At 47.4% G+C, this 20802-nt stretch overlaps 1 protein-coding gene across 4 annotated transcripts in view; it reads left to right on the top strand.

Annotated features, from left to right (window-relative positions):
- GMI1 (gamma-irradiation and mitomycin c induced 1) overlaps nt 1-20802 on the top strand; it is a 214712-nt gene that overhangs the window by 71517 nt on the left and 122393 nt on the right. The window lies entirely within an intron of this gene.

Raw genomic sequence — 20802 nt, 5'->3', positions numbered from 1 at the left:
GTTTCTAAAATTGCAGTGGGTGGTTTACCAGCTTGCCACACTGTCTCTTTTTGTAGGAATGAACTTGTACTTCCCATTATCAATTATGCTGACTTTTCCTTGTTCAGAAAGTTTGGTAGAACTGCTGCTTTCTCCTGGACATTTCACTTGTCTATGCTGATCTTTGATAACTGAAATTTTTGTTTAGAACTAACTGACTCAATAAAGGGGCCAAAAGAGTGACATCTTATGGTTCCCCAATCTATATAGATAACATTATATCTATATTTTCGCAAGTGAGTTATATAATTTTTTATAAACGAAGGGTCCACAAAGAGTGGCAATGAGCGAGTAATACTGTGACACTTAACAATGCACTGTTCCAGGGTTTTACAAAATCCAAAACAGAAGAAAGATTTACATCCCAGTCACAGAAAAGAAGACAAAAAATGTCTGAAGTTTGATGCCTCCGAGTGACCTCGAAAAACGACAGCAAATTAATGTGAGAAATCCCCCAGATTGTTGTATCTCTGCCATTATTGATGTGAAGTGGTGCAAGGGCAAAATATGCATGTGGACAGCAGAACGTCTCACAATGATGAGTGTGAGGAGAACAGTGAAGAGGAGAAGAGAGGAGAGGAGAAGAGAAGAGAAGAGCAGAGGAGCAGAGCAGACTAGAACAAATGAGATGCTGCCCTGTGCACACTTCTGTCTGGCACCCCCCATTTGATGTACTGCCTCTGAGGTCCTATGGCCTGTCTTTAGAATAACCTGTGGGCTGCACAATAATCTGTGTGCTGGCCTGTTCACAGAGAGAGAGAGAGAGAGAGAGAGAGAGAGAGAGGATTTTCCATACCCTTTTTCTTTCCATCTCCACAAGATTGACACAGCTTGTTGACACTTTTCAAAAGAGATCATACCAGCAGGCCAAACTTGCTGCAGAATCAGAGGGTCTGCAGGATAATAATTAGTAGTTGCATAAGTTTTATCGTGGCCTTCATGCCTCCTTTGCTAAAGAGAATGTGGTCCACCTGAGCACCTCCAACAGTGAAATGATCAGAGATCCGCGAGGAATTGGGCAAATGTGCAGACTCTATTTTATGGACTTGCGGGGATCACAGCCCTCTGTTTTTCATGCAATTGTTGCGGTCAGTTCATTATTCTGTGATCTGGTTAAAGATCGAGTTACATCAGAGGTTGCCAACAGTTTGGATATTGACATTACACAACATGAGGTCATGGATATCCTCTTGCATTTGCCTAAAGACAAGAGGTCAGAGTGGGGTGGTATCACCAATGAGTTTTTTGAGACCTGTGCCACTCACTTGGCTGCACCTTTGACAGACTTATACCAGAAGATTTGGGCAACTTGACACGTGCTGCCCTCTTGGAAGGGGGGTCTGATTAAATGGATTCCTAAAGTGCTGTCCCCCTCATGCTTAAAGCATTGGCGACCAATCTCCTTGATGGGCTCTGTGTATGAGATCTTTACCAAAGTCCTTGCTAACAGATTGCATGAATATCTCTCGGACATTATTCACCAAACCTCGTATGGATTTATCAAAGGGCAGAATATCTTGGACAACATCTTTAATGTCCAAATGGGAATAGATTATGCTCGATACATAGAGCAGGAAACGGTGTTCATTTAGTTGGACATGGAAAAAGCCTTTGATCATTTGGAATGGTCTTTCCTAGGTCGGTTCATACTGGCATGGGTTTTGATCCGAGAATGTATGCACTTATCAATACTATCAGCACGGATTCTTCGTCAAGAGTACTGGTCAATGGTGGTGTCATGACGCCCTTCTCTCTTCGTCAATCACGTAGGTAGGGCTGCACATTGAGTCCTTTGTTCTTTGCCTTGGCCACTCACCCCATTTTGACGATGCTGTCTTGTCTAGCGACGAATTGTGAGATGGTTGGACTCTCTCCCTTCGCAGGAACAGTTGGTGGGTTAGGCCTTGGTGGATGACACCTTTGTGTTTCTTAAGGCTGATTTGGATAACATAAAAACAACAATGGTCACAAGGTACTTATTCGCCCTTGCCTTGGGACTATAGATGAATGCATCTATGTTGGCCCTTATCAGTTGCACTGAGAGTAATCTCTAGGGCTTGGGCTAGCAAGGGGTGTGGTGCTTAAAGGCTCTGTTTTCAGGCACTTGGGCTATCCGTTGGGAGTGTAGGTTTTACCCAAAGTGCTAATAGATTGGATCTCCTTCGGCATTATGGATATATTTGTGTATTGGAAATTACAAGCTTGGCCTTTCCGTAGAAGATTAGAAATAGTGCAAAGAATCATGATACTGACTTTTTCGTATTACCTTCCCTTGTTGCCTTGGCTGAAGTCTCATTTACAGCAAATCCCTCAACCCATCCGGTTTTTTCTTTGGAAAGAAGTTTCTACTCGGATGGGTATCTCATGGATCTCCTAGCATCATGTTTTTACTCCCAAAAGAATGGGTGGTGGGGCTGTGCTAGATTTGGGGCTGTGCTGATTGCTCTTGGTTGGTTACTATTCGAGACCTTGTGTGAGGGTAGGCAACCTTGGTCCTTGATTGTTAGATTTTCCCTTGAAACTGAGTGTATCAAGCATGGGAACACAAGGATTTCTGCCTCATGCTGGCATGTGCCTAATGCCGAACAACCTATCCATATGAAGTCTTCTATGTTGTTGAATCATTTGGTCCACTCCTAGAGATTGGTCCTTGCTAAATCTGCTTGGCACCCACTTCTAGATTGGAAGGTGGCTGACTCCTTGATAGTGGAGGTGCTGGTGGTTTTGAAGTTGCTCTCTTGGCAATGCAAAGAGGAACAAAGGCCAATGCTGAATGTGTTAGTGGGGCTGTTATGTCCTTCAGATTGGCTAGACGCTATTTCATGTCCCTTGAGGCTACTGCAATTGTGAAATGCCATCTCTACCTCTTTATGGGCCATGTAGCCTCTCCCCTCTTTGGGCCCAGAGGCCCTTTTGGGTCATGCTTCTGCAAATCAAATATATTATTTACTTTTTTGTGATAAGGACGTGCTTGTCCAGAAATGTAATACCACGTTGGGTTAGAAAGGCCAAGCGTTGTGGAAATTTGTTGTGATGGCAAGCTGGCTTAACAAAACGTCTTTCCAATCCAAGGTTTTCATGTGGCGAATGTTGATTGGTGTGCGTCCCCCTCCCTTGGCCTTCTCCAAGCAAAGCATTTCCAATGGTTTGTTGTTTTTTGTTAGAGGTTGGTTGAAACCCCCCTGCCAGTGGTTCCTCACTTGCCCTGTCGCATGGAAGGTTCCGTCATGATTATCGGCCATTTGGTTATGAGTGGTTGGTCTACTGATGCTTCTGAAAGACTTGGCCTTTGGACATCCCCATTTTGTGCACCCCGTGCAAGTGGATATGAAAGTGCTCTTTTCTTTTTTGCGCTTCTGAGTTGTTGTGGCATACATGGATCATGAGGAATGCATTTATCTTTGATGCTTCATCGGGCATGTAGAGTCATATAGCTTGCTCTTCTTCATTCGTAGCTAGAGTGGATTGAGTCAACAAATATTCTCCCTAGAGAAATGCTTGCTTGGCATACTACAGTTTCTTCCGCCCCTTTTGTCACTTTGCTTCCTTTGTACCTTCGCTTTGATGTCTCTGGTAATCTTGTAGTCTTTTTCATAATTAGTAGAATTACTTTTTACGAGAGAGAGAGAGAGAGAGAGAGAGAGAGAGAGAGAGAGAGAGAGAGAGAGAGAGTGGCCTTGTGTAGTTGTACAGAGAGCGACTTGAATAACATGGGGTGGTAGGGGGGTGTGGTTCTTTGATGTGCAATTACTCGCCACTTGGGTTATCCCATATGGGTGGATGGGGATCCTTGGGCCTTGCTCGACTAGATGTCTTCCCGCATACATGATAAGTTTATGTATTGCAAATCTCAAGGTTGGCCCTTGCATGTGCAATTGAAAGTAGTCCAAACGATCATGATCAGTATGATTTCATATTTTTTGCCATTAGTTCCCTCGATGCACAAGCCATTGCATGAGCTGGTGCAACCTATTTGCTTCATGCTTTGGAAAACACAAGGAAATGGTATGGGCCAAGTGTGGGTATCATGGCAACATGTGACTACGCCAAAACAGTTGGACGGTGCTGCCTTGTTGGATGTGGGAATCCACATTACAACTTTGAGGTCTGCTCTTTCATAGGCTGTGTGGCTTCAGCATCAGCCTTGGACTGATATTCATAGGTATTTTATGGAGGATCTGGGCATTTCCCATGGGTGTAGTACTTTTGAGGCCTCGTGTTGGAATATCTTGAATTCCACCCAACCATTTAAAACGTTAAGTCTCACCAACTTGATTGCATCATGGATTCATGGCAGCACTCTCTTCGCCTTCTTGTATGGCGCCGTGAAGACAGGAAGCGAATTCCTTGCAAATAGAGGTGTTTGCTACTTCTAGGCTATTTGAGTGGCGTCACAATCAATTGCAGAGTGTTAAATTTAACAGGATGGCGAGATTGGGCTTGAAGATGATCTGGGATGCTATTATTTGAGGTCTGGCGAGGGTTTATGCTTTCCACTGCATTCGCTAATGCTTTCAAATTCTGAGAGGTTACAGGGTACTCTATTATTTGAGGTCTGGCGAGGGTTTATGCTTTCCACTGCATTTGCTAATGCTTTCAAATTCTGAGAGGTTACAGGGTACTCTAGGTGACCTTGGAGGACCACCTTCAGAGGCACTTTTGCTTGCCTGCTCTTTTACCCTTATCGCCATGGTTGGATTGGGCTTTTGTGTTACCCCAGGATTTTCTGAAGCAATCAGCTAGTCAATAATACCACAAAATGGCAAAGGATAAGAGATGGATTATTGGAAAAGCTAACAAAGTTTGGTCGGTTCACGACAGTGTGGCTAAGTGGAGGGATCGCCTGTTCGGTTATGGAAGTCAAAGTTTCCGTATCAAGGGAAAGTTTTTCTTTCGAGACTTCTCATTGGGGTCTTCCCACAAGCAATGTGCTATGGGCCCGAAAGATATCCCGTGGCAGATGAAGCTTTTGTACTACTTGGGATGAGACACCAGTGCATCTTTTTATTTCTTGTCTGGTTGCCAGACAGGCTTGGGACCTCATTTCTAGAGTGTGGAGCTCATGATAGGTTCAGAGAATGATGGTTTGAAATTGGGCCCTTGGCAAAATGCCTTCCTTGACCAGGTTGCGGTCTCATCATCCTTGCCTCTTTCACTTTATGTGATTTACTGCTCTTTGGCACATCTGGTGGACTAGAAATGCCTTTATATTTGGTTTGGCTTCAACTATCCATGGCCATGTGAGACAAGTGCGAGGCTTCCTACTATGGCAGATTTCTTCTATGATTTCAGTTGGCCTCATTCTTGAAAAGGTGGCTGCTCCATGCATGGACATCGTTCGCTCCGCCCTTGTTGAGCCATCTTGATGATCCTGCTCCTTCATTTCTGTGGATTTTTACTTGATAGTTTTTTAGAGAGTTTTTGCTCATGCCTTGTGCTCTTTTGTTAGCCTTTTCGCTTCGTGACAGCTCTTGTCGTTTGTCTCGGTGGCCTGAAGGCCTGATGTATTTTGAAAAGCGTATGATTGTGCTGGGTTGGTCAGAAGGCCTGATGTAAATATTTCTATACATTAATTTGAACTTCTTCGCGAAAGAAATAGAGGTATTATGGTGATGCTTGTGCGGTTGTCCCTGATGCTGCTGAGTTGGTCTGCACCCTGCATGTGCACACCTTTGCTCGAGTATTCTTGCCTGCTGCCAATTGTCTTGCATGATTCCCTGCTTCCCTGCGCTTGCTTTGTGCAGAAGTAGGCAGTGTTTGACACAAACTACAAATGAGAGGCAATGCCATTGCTACAACTCAGACCTGCAGCTCTGCATCCTCACCTGCAGGTCCCTGCAGTGCACTCCTGCCTGTTGCGTATCTTGAAATGGATGCAGCACACAGGAACTGGGGTCAGGCAGCCTCAGAAGAAGTGAAAGAGAGGCAGAGAGAAACGAATCCTGCTTGTTCACAGGCCTGTGCAGTTCTTCGTGCCCATGTGAACAGCCTTGACACTGCCAGTCAGGTGCAGACCTGTTGTGCGAACAGTGCACACTTCAGCACAGACCCTTTGCACCCTTCTGGAGGCAGTCAGACACTTCTTTTGTATAGCACATAGGTCCTGCTTCAGTGCTTCAGTTCACGACACGCCTGTGCAAGTTCCTACAGCATATAAACAGAGACAGTTACAGGTCCCAGACCAGACCAACCTGCCACAGTCAGTACATATTTAGATCAATAGGTGCTCAACATAGATTGGTTTTACGCATTCAAAAGAGGGAAAGGGAACTTCAGTCCAGATTTGCAGTCCAGACAGGAGCGAATTGCCACAGACTGAGAATGTGTGAGCTCAACATGGCATTTATAGATGAGGTAGTTGATGCTTTGGGGTCAAATTCAGAGGGCAAGGATGAGATGTTACCATGCACAGCGGAGATGGCTGAGGAAGTGGCTTCAAGCTCTGATGCACAACCTGCAGTGAAACACAGTAAGCTTAATGAGGACGATCCTATGATGACTGTTGATAGCTTGGCACCTTTGGAATCCGCACTGAATTCGTATGTGCAGGCTGCCAATGCTTCCGATGATTCCCCACAAGTAGATTGGGAACATCTTCTAGAGTTTGCTGACTCTTTGCTCAGAGAATATGTTCAACACAATCATAGTAATCTTCAAAATTGGGATGAGCAGGACATTGTGGATGCAGATGTTGATATGGCAAAAGTGCTCTGATCTTTCTCTGCATTTTATGAGTGTGGCATCATACTTTTCTTGGCAGGTTTGATCCTGGTGATTGCTTGGATCTTGCGGTGGTTGGCTTCCATTCTCAGGTGTGATTGTGTTGATGAGGTTTTTGTGGGTCCTAGGGGTTTTCTATGAGGTCATGCTCACATCAGTGACAAACAGAGATGATCTTCTGGGTAGGCTGCTCCTCTTTTTTGATAGACAGTTGCTGCATGTGGTACCATGGAGACTGATGGCAGATCTTGAAAATCTGCTCAAATAGGAATGTCTAGTGTGGGTTGAAGTAGTAAGGTGCCGTGTGGTTTATTGGCCGCTGTTAAGGGATGCAATGGCGGTGATTGGTACTATCTTGGTGTCTCCTAGTATGAGGGCAGGCAATAGGAATCGTTTATGCATGCTATGGGACACCTCACAGAAACGGCCCATCTTGGTGTCTCCTAGTATGAGGGCAGGCAATAGGAATCGTTTATGCAGGCTATGGGACACCTCACAGAAACGACCCAATCAGCTGTGTCTTAATTGCACTGGCATGCATCCACTATGGCTTAAGCTTCACTGGGGCACCTTTGCAAGTCACTGTTTCACATGTGGGAAGCTTGGTCATTTCATGGCTGATTGTCTAGACAAAAAGGATGCTACTATGTCCGCAGTGGGGATATCGAAATGGAGGAGGCACCATCACTGGGGAATGGCTTCTATAGACGGATGTAATCTAGCACAAGTAATGTGTGCTTTCATCAGACCCGCATGATCCGGGATGGGTTGATGTCCAGCATAGAAAAGGTAAGAAGGTTGAAATTCAGCATCGAGGGGTTCATTGTCAAGCATTCAAGATGCCCTTTGTAAATATGTGCCTAGAAAGGATAAATTTTTTGAGTTGGGGCGTTAAATTGTCATGAACCCCTCTAGGTCAAGGCAGGCCGCACAACAGAGGCTGCATGTTGTGTGCCCTGAAGAGCACTCCAGGGATCCTTTGGCACGCCTCACAAAATTTTGATGGAAGAGGCAAGGTGAGCACCCTGTGGGATCGTAAATATCCTCATTTTTTTGGGACAAATAAAAGCAATCCTTCCGCTATGAGACCTCTTGGCATGGGATAGAATGCTTTAGCGGTTTTGGGAAATTTTTTAGATAAGGCATTTTGGAAACTTTAGCTAAGAAGGTGCAAGCGAGGCATGTGCAGCCTTGCCTATGAATTCCTTGATTTTTCAAATGTGGATTGCCACTTCGAATGTCCATGGGATGTGTTCCCGCAGTAAGCAACATGACATGTGGTGTGTTTTGCATGAGAATTGTTGGGATGCTTTGTGTGCTGTTGAGCAAAAAAGCCATGATGATGCTGGGCTTGTCATGGATTCCGTCTTTTTTATGTTGATTGCAAGGCTAACACTAGTTGGTTGTCCTTATGGTTGTACATGAGAAATTCTAACCAGTACTTGTTAAGAATGATGTCTAGGGACCCTTCCTAGTGATGGATATTGTGTTTGAAGTGTAGGTCTTGGTTGGCCTTTATGCTGCCAATGACTCTTTGCATCATTAGGCTCTGTAGAGTTGTCTTGGTGATTCTCTGAACTTGGGAAGACTGGGTTTGCTTATGGGTGATTTTAAGTTGTGTGTTGACTCATCCAGTCCACTTTAGAACACTCTTTGATGGATAACCCATAAAGTAAGGCATGGTAGGCTTTTGCCATGGATGGTTTGAAACAAGATCTTTGGTCTTGGCTTTCTCCATTGACTTCAATGTCTACCTTTCACTCGCCTCAATAGATGGCCACATGATCTCAAGATTAGACTGGCTTTATGCCATGCATGAAGACTCCTTTTTCTCGGAAATTTTGGAGATGTGAGTCTTGCAACACTATGTATTATTTGACCATTTTCCTTTATAGCTTGACATGATTAGACAGCTGGTGGATGCTTTTGCGGGTCTATTGGGTAGGTGCCCCTTAGATTCAATTCTTCCTTTTTAAGCCATGTGGTTTTCAAGGGCTGCATGACGTAGGTGATCGAAACGTTTTCATGTGACTTTCCACTACAAGGATTGAGCTCCTTCTACGTGCTGATTTGGAATATCCAGAAGGTGACAAGATAATGTGGCATCTATCATGGTTTGCTTATTAAGCATCATTTGCATGGTATGGGAGACATGTTGGCCTTGGTCCGTCTGCTTTTGCTTGACTTGCCGCATGATTTTGTGATCTCATTGGCAGCTCGATAGGGCAGACTTATTCAAGCCATCTCTGGTCTTACCAACAAGCTAAGCTAAGGAATTTGACTGACAGTCTTTTTTTTGTAAGTAAAATGTGGCCGATCATAGTACTTAAAGAAAACTGATTACAACGGGGTAGTGATGCTCAACATACTAGCTGGAACTGATGCAAAGTCACAACTTCATCATGTATATAAGCCTCTCAAGGTGGTCTGGGGGGGATGGGGGCAAGAAGCCATTTGGGGGGGGGGGGGGGGGGGGGTTGTATCCCCAACTGGGGTTGCCTGCTTGCATCACGAAGAACAGGTCTTGGCTGCCCCAAGTGCGCATGAAATGACAACAGAGCTCTTGACGAGCCCTGGACTCGTCCTGCACCTGGTCCCATCTGTTGCTGACAGAGTGGATGATGGAGGTCCAGAGCTCCGCTAAGGTCGCATGTATTGAAAGTCTCTTTTCGTCGAAAGCGTCCTAAGACCGCGCCTTCCAGATATGCCATCTAGTAAGACTCCCTATGATCTCCCATACCTCCGAGTAGTTTGTTGTGGGCTCCAGTACATGGGAGATAGGTAGAGCCTCCAAACCGACCGCTGCGCATGACCGTGCGGCGATAATGAATATTGTGTCTTGCATCCTAGCCTCATATAGAAGGTGACGGTCTTGGTTGACTGCCTGCCAACAGAAAGCTCCCCATGAGATACATCCAAGGCTGGGTGCTATACGACGAAGGATGCGGCATGCTCCTCTCGACATGAGCTGTGCCTCCCCACATGACCGAAGGTAGTGCTTTGGAATTTCCAGAGGTTGCTGTGTGCAGCGCTTACAACCTTCCTCTTGCATTTGGGCAAGCCAACTTCCCACCGCCAAGCCTCCATGTGCCACCAACCATAAGAAATACGACAGCCTCCTCGGCCTCTTGCTATCCCATAGGCGGTGCCAGAAGGCCGGTCAGAATGGCTCCGAGATGCTGTGCTCCGCCTAGTGCTTGCTACATGACGATGCCCAATTCATATTCTCCTGCATCAGTACGTGTCTGCCAATCCTGGCAGTGTACTCCAGGAAGTTGGATGGCTTCTTGGCGACCGCAATGTCAGGCCATAGCCACTCTCTTGGATCCAGTCCAGCTTATCAAGTGGTCTGCCCTCCCAGATCCAAAGGTGCCACTCCCTGAGCTCCTTTCATAAAACATAGGGGTCCAATCGCCATGTCTTCCCCTGAAGTCCCACGACCCGAATCCTCCTCCACGAAAGGGCGGCTATCCCCTCGTCCTGCTTCCCTTTGTCAAGGGCTAGACGCCCCCCCTCTCCTGAACAGTGCTTGCTACATGTGACGATGCCCAATCCATATTCTCCTGCATCAGTATGTGCCTGCCAATCTTGGTAGTGTACTCCAGGAACTTGGATGGCTTCTTGGCGACCGCAATGGCAGGCCATAGCCACTCTCTTGGATTCCACTCCAGCTCATCAAGTGGTATGCCCTCCCAGATCCAAGGCGGCACTCTTTGAGCTCCTTCCATAAAACATAGGGGTCCATTCGCCATGTCTTCGCCTAAAGGCCCACCACCCGAATCCTCCTCCACGAAAGGGCGGCTATCCCCTCATCCTGCTGCCCTCTGTGAAGGGCTAGACGCCCCCCCTCCTAAACGGTGAAGAAAGTCCCTTGCGCGGCGCCGCCCACTCTACCTGCCACCTATAGGGGTATGCCTGCTAGGGAAAACCTAGTTGCTTATACCTGCGTAGAATCTATGGGTGTTCATATTGGGGGAGCAAGCCCCTAGAGGTATTGTTGCATCTATCTCCCTTCTCCTCAATTCCACTCCTCTCTGACAGCCTGATACTCGTTGGAGCTCCTCCTCGTCTGCCATACTGTACACATGCCGCCAAGTCCTGATGGTACGAGCCGGGCTTGCCTCACAACCAGCCCACTGGATGTGGGGGCACTTGCCAATGTGTTCCCCTACCCAATGTTTGACTTGGGGGTTGTAGATCACCGTTTGACGGTCTATGTCCTCCTGGCAGGTTGGGGGGACTCCGGATTAGGGTCTTACAGAGGCCTTGCCACACGCGGAGTAAGCTGCGTAGGAAAGGTGATCTGGATGGGGGGGAGGGGGGGGATAAATCTAGGCTTACGTGAAGATCCATTTCAGGGACGGCCTTTACTCACCACCAAGCCTCGATCTACAGTCCTGGAGGCCCTCTTGCAATCCAGGTCTACCTGCCTGGTGTGAGACCGCAGACAACTAGCTTTCCTGGGAGGGCCATACTCTGATACTCTAGGTCTATGATCCCAAGCCCTGCCTCTGACCGATGCCGTATGATGGTCGCCCATGCCACCTTGGCCTTGTAATCCTTCGGGCCAAGTGCCCCTTGATTCTGACATGAATTGGGCTCTGAAATAACCTCTGAACAGTCTAGAATCAGAACTGATTTAATGCTGTTTCAGACACTTGCTTGGTGAGGTTACCACCCTCATCTGTTCCTGCTTGTGGGCAGCAAACAACTGCTCCTGTTCCTGGAGAAAAGAGGCTCTTGCCTGATGCAAAAACAGCATATTCCATACAGCTGTACGTGAATCAGAAGAAACGCCCTTGATTCTGCGGCATAACCATACTGTCAGGGAGAGAAAGAGAGAGAGTAGGAAGCAAACTCAAGCCTTTGTGCATCATAGACAAGGTAGACCAGCTCTCAAGAGCTCTCCATCTGCAGCAATCCATCATAAATGAGCCCCTTTCCGCCAAAAAACTGCACGCCAGCCCTCTTTAAAGAGGTAAGTGCACACATTTGTGCCAAGTGGCACCACTGTAAGATATTTCCCGTTCTAGCCTTCCGGTCTAAAATTCTCCATGCTCGGTGTAGAATTTGACCTCGGCACAGACCAGAGGATTGATCCTTGTGCAAAAACGAAGATAATGACGCGAACAGATTCTGGGATCTAAAAATAGTAACTACCTAAATTTTAGGAGTTGCTTCCATTGCATCCCCACTAGTCTTCTGACCATCTTTGCTGACTATAGCTACATCCAAATTTGCAATGTAGCTCAACTGAAAGTGAATTTCTACTGATGATCCCACATGGACTAATCTCTTGCAGATTTGTCCATCTTCACTTTGAACTAGTCTCTTCCAGGCTAGTTCTTTAACACACTTGTCCATATACACTTTCACAAGTCTCTTCCAAGCTTGTCCATCTACAGTGCCATCAGTCTCTTCTAGACTTGTACTAGACCTTAACTGTCCAGTCTTGACTCACTAGACATTCCTGTCGGTTTCACATACTGGCCATGCAACTCAGGCATTTAGATTTCAAGAGGGATCCTTCCAAAAAGAAAAACCAAATAAAATATGTAATAAAGAAATCAACAAAAAGGTAATAGTTGTCACAGTCTTGTGACATTAACCACCAGGGCTCAACCGGCTAGTGAGAGGCGAGCCGTGCTCAAGTAGGTTAGTTTCCTCCAAATAGAATCAAGGACATGAAGAAACTCTTGGGGCAGGAGTGATGTCGAGTCCCACTTGGAACCCTAGGCACCGGACAGTCTGTCCTCCTCTCACCCATCTAAATCCTAGGTGGATGCTCCACTCCGTGCTAGAGTCCAGGTCTATGAGGAAACCAATTGACTTTCGCTAGTTGATTTTCGCTTCGGCTGTAGAACAGAACATGTCAAGAGCTAGCCTTACTCTCTCCAGCATCAACTCATCGTCCTCTATATAGAGTGTTGTATCATCTGCATACTAAGTCTAACAACTCAGTCTCCTCTCTTACTAGAAGTCGGAGGTCGCATAGTCCGCTCACACGACTTGAGGAAGTGGGACATCGCCTCTACAAAGAGTAGGAACATGTATGGGGCTAGGGGGCAGCCTTGTTGAACCGATCTCTCCAACCGAAACTCCTCCCCTTGCCTTCTGCCTATGAGAACTCTGCTAGTGGCTGATCTGTAAAGAGTGGAGACCCCGTGAATCCAAACCCTGGGGGAATCCCAACCTCAGCATGGTGCCCTCTAGGAAATCCCAGTCCACCCTGTCATAAGCTTTCTCGAAATCCAAGAGTAGTACGGCCAGTGTTTGCCCACTGTGCTGAGCCTACTCTGTCGCCTTAAAGAAGGTGAATACATTGTCTAGGATGCTCCTTTCCTGGACAAAGCCTGTCTGTGTGTCATGGATGATGTCTGGAAGCACGGGGTGTAGTCGACTACCAATCATCTTTGTGAGTGTCTTATAGGCCACTAACAATAAGGTGATTGTCTCGACTGGGAAAGCTCCTACCCGTCTCCCCCTTTGGGGAGAAGACTGATAATGCCTGCCAAAATACTCCCTGGCATCTGTCCTGAAGTGAAAATCTCCTGGAAGGCCATTAGTAGGGGGTGCTTCACCACTCCCCAGTAGGTAGTGAAGAAGGCCTTAGAGAGGCCATCCTCTCCTGGGCATTTTCGCCCATCCTGTGTATGGAAAGCCTCCTCTAGTTGCTTCTTTGTGAAGAGGGCTAGGGGGGAGCATCCCATCTCCTCTGTGTGACGAGGGATAGGATGTGATCCCAAACCTGTTGTCTACATCTCTGTCCTCTAGCTGAAGCTGTGTCCTATTGGAAAAGGCACATATAATAGTCGTTGGCAATCTCCATCACCTCGTGTGGGCTAGAAGGAGTCTTCCCATACTGATCCCGAAGGCTGCGTATTTGCTCTCTTGCGTTGCGAGGCTTGTGCATCTTGAAGAACTCCCTGCACATCGTGTCCCCCTTACGCGCCCAGAAGGTTGCTGAGGTTCAGAGAGAGAACTCCGAGCACCTGTCCTCTTGGCGAGCAATGGGTGCTGGCGCGCGCATCTTTGTGCGTGGAGGGTGGGATCCCTTGGTGCCTCTTGTAATAGTCTCTGCGTGGCTAGGGAAGATCCTCGGGGATCAAGTGTTAGGAGAACTAGGCAGGACAACGTGGTGTGTGCCAACTGCTTGATCTGGCGTGCATGAGAGCCTCCCCTCGCTCCCACATAAAACCTGTCCAACTGCTCTAGCAGGACTCCATCTAGCTGCATGTATCCCCAAGAGAAGTCCAAGGATCTCTCCCTCCTGTGGAAGGCAGGGTCTCTCCAGGCATCATGTGCTCCTACTGCTAGCAAAAAGACCTCCCATGCCGCCTGCTCATCCCCAGCCATGCCCTGGTTGCTTTGACTTGTGCTTTGACAAGATTTTCTTGGCTGTCCAGAAGGCTTGACATGTTATCACATCTTGTATCTGTCCTTTCTGTTTGGTTTTCCTGAAGGTTGGATATAAATATTCGAACATTAATGTACACTTATTCATGAAAGGAAAAGAGAGAGAGAGAGAGATCGACCTATGAGAGTGAAATGTTACATTTGAAATGTGAGGGAATTTCCCCAAGTCCCAAAATAGGTCTCATCTAATGCTATGACTAAGTAAAGAGACGCTTGGTAGTTTTTTGCCGTGTGGGGAGGCTTGGAATTAGATATTCATCTTGGAAGTTGGGAGGGAGACAATTAGAGAGCCTTGAAATTATGATGAGTCCAAGGATACATAAGATACCGTAGGGTACGAACCGTGTGGAATGAACCTCTGTGTGTGTAGTCTGAATACAATGAGAGCTTGTTGTTACTATTCAATCAATATTTTTTGATCCAAGATCTGTTCTTAGGGTAAATGCAACAATTGAGTAGCTTGTTTGGTAGAGAGGTCCATGTAGGATATGGATGCATGGCGAGTTTGCTAGGAAAATGCACATACTTTCTCTCAAGAATATGGGACTCAGCATGCATCTCCTTTTAGGGCTCAATTGCAGCAATTGCAATTTTTGCTGGAGCATTTTGTGACCTTGCAATAGGGTGGGCTCATGTTCGATGTATTGTCCAGTTGATGTGGTTGAATTGTAGAGGTCATGATCTTCAGGATGAGCAATATGCAAAATATAAATTATTGGCTTGTTTGGATGGTTTATATTATAATAATTGCCAAATTCATGAGTTTTTTTCTTGCCTTTGTCAAAAATATGCATGTGAGAATATAGTGTGCTTCTTGCGTGCGTAACTAGGTTAAGCTTGAATGGGCAGATTTTATGGAGGTAGGTATTATGGAGGCAAAGGTTGAGGAGGTGCTATCCCATTTGCTGCACAGGAATCTGTGATCGTAAAACAATGGCGGCTTTCCCAAATGTATTTCGTGATGATGAGGGGATCTCCCTATGGTCATTGAGTAGGGTACTATCAATCCTTGTTGGGTCCATAAGAAATTCTCACTGATGCAGTTTATGCTACATATCATTATATTTCACTTCTGAAAAGTTAGGCCATTTTACAATAGAAAGCCCGAGAGAAAGGGAGGAGGCTTATCACTTGAATGAAGCATTTGCTCTGCAACACGATAATCTTTTGTTGCATATGCGCATAGGTACCCAGCCATTGATGGGTGATATGGATGAAGGGAAACGACTCATTTTCTCTCTGTTTCATGATGCTCATGGTTGGCAAGTGGTGCATTCCAAGAAGGGTAAAAAGATGGCTGATATCTTGTAGAGTGGATGTTGTCTAATGCACAAAATTCTTTGCGTACTTATGTCGGTCGCAACACCAAAGGAAGTTTCAGCCTCAAACTTGATTTGCTCATGGTTCTTTATGAAGTTGGCGACATGGAATTCAGGTTTCTTTTTGCAACACTTTTTTTTTTTGGTGCAAATAAAGTGTGGCTAATTACATTACTTCAGAAAAAACGGGAATACAAGGAAGGGCTCATGCTCCACAGACTAGCTGGAGCTGATGCAGAGTCACAGATATATCATATGTACAAGCCTCTGAGGGCGGTCTAGGGGGGGTGGGGGACAAAAAGCTATGGAGGGGGAGTGTATCGCCATCTGGGGCTGCTTGTCTACATCGCAAAAAACAGGTCCTGGCCGCCCCAAGTACGCATGAGATGACAACAGAGCTCTTGATGAGCCTTGGACTCGCCTTGCACCTAGTCCCATCGGCTGCGGAGGGAGTGGATGATGGAGGTCCAAGCTTTGCTAAGGTTGCCTATACTGAAAGTCTCTCTCCACCAAAAGCCTCCTGACATCGCGCCTTCCAAATATGCCATCTAGTAAGACTCCCTATGATCTCCCATACCTCAGAGTGGTCTGCTGTGAGCTCTAGTAGCTGGTGGATGGGTAGAGCCTCCAAATGACCACTACGGACGACCCTGCCTCAATAATCAATATCGTGTCCTGTATCCTAGCCTCATACAGAAGGTGACGGCCCTGGCTGATTGCCTGCCAGTAGAAAGCTCCCCATGAGATACATCCAAGGTTGGGTGCTATATGGGGGAGAATGCGGCATGCTCCTCTCCACACGAGCTGCATAGTGTCACACGACCAAAGGCAGTGCTTTGGAGTTTCGAGAGGTTGCTGTGTGTAGCGTTTACCACCTCCCTCCTGCATTTGGGCTAGCAAACATCCCACCGCTAGGCCTCCATGTGCCAGGAACCATAAGAAATATGATACGCTCCTCGGCCTCCAGCTATCCCATAGACGACACCACAAGGTCAGTCGGGAAGCCTCCGTGATGCTGTGCTCTGCCCAGTGCCTGCTAGGTAACGACGTCCAATCCATGTCCTCCTGCATCAGTACGTGTTTGCCAATGTTTTATGTGTACTGTAGGAACCTCGGTGGCTTCTTTGCAACTGCAGTGGCCAGCCATAGCCACTCTCCTGGATCCCACTCTAGCTCATCAAGTTGCGTGTCCTTCCTGATCCAGAGGCATCCCCCCCTCCTGCATGGTGAAGGTCTCATGTGAGCGCTGCCCACTCTACCTGCCACCTCTAGGGGGATACCTGTTGGCGAGAACTTAGTGGCCCATACCACCTCGGGCTCTACCGGCTCTCGTATATCGGGGGAGTAAGCCACTCCTGAAGTATTGCTGCGTCTATCTTTCTTTTCCTCAACTCAACTCCTCTATGGCAGCCAGATACTCGATGTAGCACCTCCTCGTCCACCATCCTTTACACCTCCTGCCATGTCCTGATGGTACAAGCCAGGCCGGCCTCCCAGCCCATTGGATGTGGGGGTGCCCGCCAATCTGTGTCCCATCCTGATCTTTAATCTGGGGGTTTCAGATCACCGGCTGACGGTCTATCATCTCCTGGCAGCCCGGGGGGCTCTAGATTAGGGCCTTACGGAAGCCATGCCACACGGAGCAGGCTGCGTAGGAAGGTGGATCTGGGAGGGGGTGATTTGGGCTCTCGTGAAGATCCATCTCAGGGAGGGTCTCTACTCACCGCCAAGCCTCGGTCTACAATCTTGGAGATCCTCCTGCAATAGGACCTTCCAGGTCCGCTCTCCTGGTGTGAGGCCATGGACTACTAGCTTGCCCAAAAGGGCGATACTCTGATACTTTGGGTCTATGATCCCAAGCCCTCCCTTTGACCGATGCTGGATGATGGTTTTCCACACTAGCTTGGCCCGGGAATCCCTGGAACTGTCTGACTTGGACCAAACGAAGTTCCGCACTAGGCGGCGAAGCTGAACTACGCAAGATGAGGAGAAGTACGAGTAGGAGGTGATGTACGAAGCCGTCTCTGGGGGAACCTTGTTAACCACCAGGGCTCGGCCTGCTAGGGAGAGGCGAGCAGTACTCCAGTAGGTCAGCTTTCTCCGAAGTATCTAAGGGAAATTGGGATTCAAAGGCAAAGGGCTCCCATGCTCGACTCTTAGATCTTTGGTGTGTCCCTTCGCGCAAGTCCTTTGACTAGCATATGGAGTGCTCTCTAGTAGCAGAGCTAACGCTTGTATTGTCCTTAGTCACATCTAGCAGTAGTACTAACATTGTATTGTATTCATCGATTGTCTTGAGCTCATGAAGGTTCTCTAATCCCTTTCTAGTTTTTCCCAAGTACAATGTCGTTATCACTTTCTAGCAGTAGTACTAATATTGTATTGTATTCATCGATTGTCTTGAGCTCATGAAGGTTTTATAATCCCTTTCTAGTTTTTCCCAAGTACTATGTCGTTATCACTTTCTATATCTGTTGAGACAATTGTATTGTTTTTCATATAGCAATATACATTTGGATTTGTTCTATTGTGTATAGTTTTGGTATTTGATTCAATTGCTGTGACTATGTCGAGCTTTGTACACTGGATGTTGACTATAGAGTAGGATGTCAGTGTCCACCTGTGTTAGTTCTAAGTATGCCTACACTCCATTCTATGTAAGTAGTGCTCAAACCCAATTACATAGTCATTTATAGGAAATATTATTAAACCCATTTTTGGAAATCTAACTAGATTTATTTCATAAAGTTTTAGCTTGAATTGGACTAGAGCAAAATAAACTTAATTTCGCTCCCACTGCAATACAGAACACCTCAAGAGCGAGTCTCACTCTTTCTAGCATCAACTCATCGTCCTCTATGTAGAATGCTGTATCGTCTGTATACTCTGAGTCTAGCAACTCCATCTCCTCTCTCAGTGGAAGTCGAAGGCTACGTAACTCGCTCACATGTGAGTTGAGGAAGTGAGACATCACTTGTGCAAAGAGTAAGAATAGGTATGGGGCTAGGGGGCAGCCCTGCGGGACAGATCTCTCCAGCTAAAACTCCTCCCCTCACCTACCACCACCTATGGGAACACTGCTAGTAGCTGATCTGTAAAGTGCGGAGACCTTGTGGATCTTTGCGTGGGGGAAGCCCAACCTCACCATGGTGCCCTCTAAGAAACTGCAGTCCACCCTCTTATCGGCCTTCTCGAAGTCCAGGAGTAGTACGGCCTGTCCCTGCCCACTTTGCTGAGCCCACTCTGTCGCCTCAAGGAAGGTAAATACATTGTCTAGGATGCTCCTATCCTGTACAGAGCCTGTTTGTGTGTCGTGAATGATATCTGGAAGCACCAGGCAGAGTTGCCTACCAATCATCTTTTCGAGTGCCTTATAGGCCAATGACAATAAGGTGATCAGTTTCCACAGGGAAAGCTCCAAATGGTCTTCCCCTTTGGTGAGAAAATTGATGAGGCCTGCCAAAAGATTCCTCGCATCTGTCTTGAAATGAAAATCTGTTGGAAGGCCATCAGTAAGGGGCCGTTCGCCACATGCCAGTAGGTAGTGAAAAAGGCCTTAGAGAGGCCATCCTCTCTCGGGCATTTTTGCCTGTCCTGTGTATGGAAAGCCTCCTCTAGTTACTTGTCTGTGAAGGGGGCTAGGAGGGAGCGTCCCATCTCCTCTGTGACGAGGGACGGGATGTGATCCCAGACCTCCTGTCTACATCACTGTCCTCTAGTTGAGGCTGTCTCTTGTTGGAAAAGGCGTCTGTGGTAGTCGGTGGCGATCTCCATGACCTTGTCTGGGCTAGAATGAATCCTCGCATACTAATCTCAAAGGCTGCCTATCTACTAGCTTGAGGTGCGGGGCTAGTGCACCTGGAAAAGCTCCCTGCACATTGTGTCCCCCTTCCGCTTCCAGAAGGCTGCTGACATGCGGAATGAGAACTCCAGGCACCTGTGCTCTGGGTTGGCGATGGTTGCTTGTGCGCGCACCTCCTGTGCGTGAAGGGTGGGATCCCATGGTGCCTCTTGTAATAGTCACTACGTGGTTGTAAGGTCCCACCCTGGAGTGTTCTCTCCTCCTCCCAGCTCTACTACCTGGCTTGTAGGGCTGTCTACTGGCAGAGAGTGCTTGACTTAGGTAGGACCTCTGCAACCTCCTTTGCGATCCGGTCCCTTTTGCCCCACTCCTTGGTCCAAATTTGCTCAATCTGTCTCTCCGCCTCCTCCCTTGTATAGATTGAGTGAGGGATGCGAAAGGATTGTGTGTCTAGGGTAGATGCTGGGGGATGAAGTGTTAGGAGAACCGGGCAATGATCAGACAGTGTGGTGCCCGCCAACTACCCTAGCTAGCCTCCACGAGAGCATCCCCACTCTGCTTCATAGAACCTGTCCAACCCCTCCAGCAGGACTTCACCTAGTCGCATATATCCCCATGAGAGGTCCATCGACCTCTCCCTCCTATGGAAGGGAGGGTGTCTGCAAGCATCCGGTGCTTCTATTGCGAGTAGAAAGACCTCCCATGCCTCCTGTTTTTTCCCAGCTATGCCTTGGTAGTTTCTTCTTGTGTCGTGCTGGTCCTCTAAAGCCTTTAGGTTGTTGAAGTCTCCTCCAATAATCCAGGAGTCCACATCTGGGAGTCGTGCTGTGATCTCCACCGAGAACGCACTGCGTGCCCTAACCTGAGTAGGGGCATAGACATTGGGGATTCCAAGACACGAGTCTCCAATATCCAATTTGATCCATAGAACCCTCCCTACCACTATCGTCGCGTAGTCTCGTTCACAAGCGGTGAGACTCGAGCCAATAGAGGTGCATACGCCTCCACTCTTGCCGTGGGCACCGATGGTTGGCTCCTAATAAGTGTATGAATTGCTCGAGAGTACCTTCCGTACCTACTAGGCCTGGGCGGGAGTGAGCTCGTGCTCCTGTAAAAGTAAGGTGTCGATCCGTTCGGCAAGGGCAGGCTTTAGCTCTTGCCGAACAATCAACTTACTGGAACCACGTGGCCCACTATAGTGGAGGCTATTCATATTCCAGGATGCAAGGTGTAAACTCATAGGGAGATCTATGAGTGATCGAACAACAAGCATCTGTTCGGTGTGGAAGTTGCTGATGAGGAAGAGGAGCTATGAGGCATCCGTATACGCTTCGCTACCGGCCTGGACGGTGAACTCCATTTCCCCCATGGTACCATAGGGGTGATGGATGCGCCTGGTGGTACTAGGGCATCTATCAACGAGGCTGAGAGGCGAGATTCCGTACACTGGTAGAAACGGGCCGCATTGCCACGGGCCACTTGATCACATCCATGGTGTTCTCCACT

The sequence above is a fragment of the Lygodium microphyllum genome, chromosome 19 (assembly GCF_053477565.2).
Source record: "Lygodium microphyllum isolate KBCC chromosome 19, Lygodium_microphyllum_v1.1.10, whole genome shotgun sequence".
NCBI classification, from domain to species: domain Eukaryota; kingdom Viridiplantae; phylum Streptophyta; class Polypodiopsida; order Schizaeales; family Lygodiaceae; genus Lygodium; species Lygodium microphyllum.
The sequence above is the reverse complement of the archived record's forward strand: the minus strand, read 5'-3'. Positions and strand labels throughout refer to the sequence as shown.